Below are 6,000 nucleotides of genomic sequence, written 5' to 3' on the forward strand. Positions count from 1 at the left end.
CTACTACTCACCTTTCAGTTTTGTTATAAAAGGAAAGGAAAAGGGGTTAACTTTCATAGACATTGCTGATTAAAAAAATGTGTTAAATTCTTTGGATTTTGAAAATTGTAGCTTAAATCAAAAAATATAGTGTCTCAGTAACATTCAGTTGTGAATGTAATGCATTGAAGTATAGGTACTTACATTTAGTTTTTTCCTCTTCAATGCATGAACAGGACTCCTCTGGTACTTGATCTAACTTGAGCTCTCTCTTTTATTTTGTCTCCGCCTCTCGCCAGTGTACTCTAATCTCTGCCCACAAAGCAGGTTTAACAAGATCAGTGAATGAATGGGTAAAATTCTTGTCCATCATTAAAAAGTCCTGAGGCTCAATTCTAATGTGTGGTCAAGCACACTAGCTGTGTGGGAAGAAGTATTCGGATCCCATGCTTTACTTTACTTAAGTAAAAGATTAGGCGCAAGGGAATGCATTATGTCAATGAGATGTCACCACGGAGATAGAGGAACAAACATGTCTGCACACAATAGTACTGCACAATCAGTTGTGTTTTCTTGTGCGTACATGTGTGCACACGTCATATACTCACACACCAGTGCCCAGTGTTTAAATAAAATGTAATCTGAATCAAATTGATCCGGATTTGAAATGTTCTGCTATCCAGGATCACCTGATCCATTTTTCTTTTATGCTAGGAACATTGGATTGGATCACTGTGATCCAAATACCAAATTTCCAGTTTACCAGAGCCTTAAATGGAACCAACAGTGTAGCCTACTGGCTTAGCAAAGAACAACAGGTAGGCAAAATACCGGTGGCCATAAATAGTTTTGGGACATTGTTTATTTTAATTTTAAGAAACAGAAACATTGTAATAAACAAACATTTTACTTTCCTTATTTTGTTATAATGTTAAATAACAAAACAAAAACAATACTATCAATAGTCAAAAATCATTTACAGGACAGATACCAGCTCTTTCCATCTCTGCCTGTAGGAGATGTATATCCATCTACACTTTTTTATGCTACAGTTGGGTAAGCAAGATTTGTTCTTTACCCAGTTCAATTTGTATTTCTGCTCTTTCAGTTTCCCGTTTCAGAAGCAACTCATAGCTGTCACCATCCTGGTTTGTAGCTGAGGAACGTTTGCGTTTTCTTGTAGGAACGTCTTGGACTGTCTTCATTACATCTATCTTCCTCCTCATCATTTATCTATCTTCCTCCTCATTCACTGATGTCAAGTCTATGACAAACATTTCCTCTGCAGGAGAATTTTGCTCGCATTCTTCTGAAGTCCTAATCTCTGTAATTGTGGCCTCTTCATCTGCTTCTATGCCTTCAGTATCATGCAGAGCCTCTGATTTTTCTCCTCCTATGATATCAAGGACCATATCAGTGAAATCACCCCTCTTATATGGCTTGTTACCTGTTTGGGGGTTCTTGGCTTCAGTAAGGTCTTTCGTTGCCTTAGCCCTAAGGTTCTTCCATCGCAACATAACTTGTTTTATGGTCCTCTTTTGGCCAGACCCCATGGCATTGACATGATTGGTTATGTCCTCCCAAATGTTGCATTTTCCTTTTTTGGTCAGTTCTCCACCCTTTGCAGAGCTGAAACCTCCTACTATCGATGCAAAATTGGCCCGAACACCCTCCAGCATTGCACACGTTTCTGCCACAGTTCTAACCCTGTAGTGTCACCAACACTGATCTTAAAGGCCATGAGCATGATTGCTTTGGCTTGTGCTCAATTAGGCTTACACCAATCAACTCATTGTTGGTTAATGGGTGACGCCATTTAAATACGTCATGTCTTTGCACCCATGTCTCTTAGCCTTTATTACACATCAGAAGAACTGCATGCACGTTTTCGCTTTGGGAGAGATGACATTAAGTACATTGCAGATCTCCAACACCGAACCCAAAGGAGTCATGCTTTATCCGTGGAGGAACAGGGCTTAATCGCTCTGCGCTTTTACGCATGTGGGACTTTCTACCAAGTCATTGTGACAATATGGGAGTGAGAAAAGAAACCGTGAGTAATGTGGTGAAGGCTATGTCAGTAGCACTGGGCAGTCTGATCAATCAATTCTGGATGACCCAAGGATGACCAGACAGCTCAGACTAAGCACAAGTTTTTTCAAATTGGGGAACATGCCTAGCACTATTGGTGCTATTGATTGTACTCACGTGCATATCCAAGCACCCTGTGAAAGGGAGTGGGAGTATGTCAATCGAAAGGGGAGGAACAGCATCAACATCCAACTTGTGGGCAACTCCGACCTCATAATAATGATGACAATTTAGATGGGCCTGAGCCTGATGTAGAACCAGAACAGCCGCCAATGTTCTTAACCTAATGAAGGACACACTGGACATGCATTCAGGAGGAATTACTTTTAACTAGGCTACTGAATGACTGAGTATATTTGTTGTTGTCATTGCCATTAATATACTTTGGAATTATAGAGCTGTGAGCAACAGTGACATTTATTTGACAGCTGATAGCTTTAAGATTTTAGATTTTTTAGTTTTTGTTTACCATATCTCATTAGATGTGATTTTGTGATCATTCACTTAAATAAAAAGCTCTCTGGTTTTATTTGGTTCGAGATATCACAACTGGATCCACCCTTCTGATGGGATCAGGATAATCCTGTTTTTTTGGATCAAATAGATCCCAAACCGAGTTCAAAGTTTTTTGAAAAACCCAAAGGGCAGGTTTGATCCAGATCAAATGTAAGATCGGATTACATGCTTTGATCTTAGTTCGGAATCTCTCTTTTGCTTTTGAAAAACCCATTTCCAAGATTCCAAGAAAAGATTACTTTTGAAGAACTGGGCTCAGGGGGCAGCAGAAGTCAAGGTTTTGCTCAACTTAACCAGCTGGAATTATCTGTGATTAGTCAAGGTGTCTGTGATTTATCAAATGAACAGGTATGAAATGAGTAGACTGTAAGAAGGCTTGATGGCAGGATCAGAGTGCTCAGCACTACCAGTGATTTCCTTATTATGCAAGTTTCTTTAGCATTCATCATTTGCATACCTTGAAATGTTCTCAGACTTGCTATATGGTGCGCTGTAAATCCACATATAAAGAACATGATAGAATGACAGTGCATGGAAGTAAAACAGCTTACTCTCAGTAAAGAAGGTTTGAAAGTAGGAAGGTAGAAATGTTCTGAACTTTCCAATAATCAAGATTAATTAGGGATTAGGGACTGTGCACTCCTAGTGTAACTCGTGCAGTTGTTGCCATCCTGGCCCTGTCCCGCAGTGGTGAGTTTCTGATGTACCAATCCTGTGCAGGTGTTGTTACACATGACCTGCTGCTGCGATGAAGATCAGCTGTCCTTCCTTTCTGTTAAGTTTTTTAACTGTGACCTTAATTGGCTGCACACTGTTAGTGTCTTAACAACTGATACACAGGTGTATGTTCATTGATTGTCTTTTGTTCATTGAAAAACATTGTTTACAACCCTTACAATAAAGTAAACTTTGAAAAACAGTGTCCTGAAAAAGGGCCGTTTCTTTTTTTGATAAATTTATATAAAGAACAACAGGTAGAATAGCCAGTGTGGGATCACTTTTTTCAAGAGACAAAAAACGCGCAATAAAAACACAAGACATCCTTTCTTTTTCAATTTCTTTGTACCCTCACCCTCATCTTACCCACAACAAATCCATCAAAAACAAATAGTATTCACAAATACACTGTGGATATTTTGAGCATGTGTTGTAAATCATGTAGTTAATCATGTAGTTAAATTACATTAACAAAACACAGTTAACAAAATAAAAGTTCAGAGTTCTTCATTTGTAAAGAGGACCAGTTTTTAGCTTCTAGGAGTCGGCTCTCAGAATAAGGGACTGACTGGACTTGCAATAAGGGATGCAATTGTCAGAAACTAATCTCTGGAGGTACTTTTGGATGTGTAAGCACATGTAGTACCTTCAGAGGTATTTTTATTTACAGTATTTATGATAATACGTGTTAAAGATAATTTCCTTAACTAAAATGTGTAACTCTGTTCAGTATTTTTTGGTTGTAATTTAATGTAATGTAATGTTAAGAGATGGAGAAATTTAATTAATTCATAGTAGTGATGTCTTGCTTAAATGCTACCTGGTAAAGTTATAAATCTTTGGTAACGTTATAACACTGTAAAACAACAGGGTGATGATATTGAGTTTTGACACGTGCAGACTGGTTTTTGAGACCCTGGATTGTAGCTTAGAGGTGAACTCTTCGCTGGATGCAAATGGAAAGCGAGTCCCAGAGATGATGCACCCTGTATGATGAGATCGGACCGTGGTGTGGCCAGCTGCTTCGGATCCCATTCAACAGGACTGACACATCAGATTACAGGACACTGGCAGATAAGAAAGATCCACCACACGTTCATTATCATGCCCAGGTAGAGATACAAATAGCTGAAAGACACTGGACACATTTTAAAATTGTATTTTTTATGAAAGAGTTCTTGTACTGGGGATTGTTTCCCATATGGCTGGTGCACTGTGAGAGTGTTAAAGGCACTGTAATAATCCTGCCCACTGTTCTTTAATCACACACAGTCTATTTCTTACCCCAACACTACTTCTCAGAACCTAGGTTGGTAAGTTAGCTAAAGTTCTACACTAGTGTTAAATATTCTAGACCTGTCTTTAGCATTCAAAAACTATGCTACAGGGCTTTCCCCAGTACTTTGAACTATGATGCTAAGGGGCTCCCAAGTGTGTTATAAAGTGACAACAAGGGGTCTTGACCATTGGTCCAACTGTGACGACTTGGGAGTGAGAACGGGTTTGGTTGTAGATGGTTCATTTTATATCAACAGTTGTACAGTTTGTGGATTAATAGTCTCTCGTGTTGTTGTGTTTTTTTGTGAATGAATGGGTGAAAGGCATTTTGTAATAAATAATATGTTCTGTATCCCTTTGTGTTGTGTCCGTTTCCTTTTTCTGTTCAGAAGATAACTGATTCTTGTGTGTTACAATATCATTTGTAAATGCTTTGTAAGGCATAAATAGTCCTCACTTTAGATGAGCTCACACAAAGTACTTACTAACAACTAGTAAATGCTTTGTCTTTCAACGGACCATCCAAGCAACCCTTTGCTGGTGCCATCACAGCAGATCTCTGGAAGCGCAGATCTTGGAGTTTTGATGAGAAGTTCAGAGAAACGGTACCAGGCCTGTCACGGTGAGGCTTTTACCCTGTAAAGTTAGCTGGGGCATCTTTCGGGTAGTCTTAGTAGCATCCTTTGGGCTTTGTAACTGGTAGATTTTCAGTTATGCTGAGATTGTTATGTAATAATTTTCTTAAACTTTCCAAATGATCTTATGAACCATTAACAACTCATACATAAATGGTTTGACATTAAAATAATAGTTCATTTATAAATAGTGAACCGATCATATATGAAGTATGAAAATACAATTAATACAATTTTATTTATGAATGACTTACTAATGTGTATTAATGTATGAACAATGCTTTATAAATGATGAATTCATTATTTACTAATGCTTAACTAATGCTTTATAGTGTGTAGTTATTATAATATGGACTTTATAGGTGGAACAAGGACATTTGCATTTTGATCTCTGCAGAGTTGATTAACTGGTAGAGCTGGTGGCATGCATGCAGTATAGACCTCTAGTATCTGCCTCCGTGAACTTGTTGGCTTTTTAAAAAAAAGGCAACACAACTGTATTATCATAACTAGCTCAGTCATACATTATATACCAGGATTTCTGATTTCTGCTGCAGGATATAATAAACAATATTTAACTTAATAAATCAATGGTAGCAATTTAGTATTTAAATAACTCATGATGCTGAAGATAGTTTGGGCTCTTTCATACTAACAGTCCCATTGATGCACTGAGAGAGATCACGTGGATTAATGAGTCTCTGTTTAAACAGGTTAGAAATGGTTTTGGAACATTATAACACCAATTTCACAGCCTGAGAGTGCTGCGAGATAAGACAACTTC

This window comes from Micropterus dolomieu, linkage group LG02 (assembly GCF_021292245.1).
Source record: "Micropterus dolomieu isolate WLL.071019.BEF.003 ecotype Adirondacks linkage group LG02, ASM2129224v1, whole genome shotgun sequence".
NCBI classification, from domain to species: Eukaryota; Metazoa; Chordata; class Actinopteri; order Centrarchiformes; family Centrarchidae; genus Micropterus; species Micropterus dolomieu.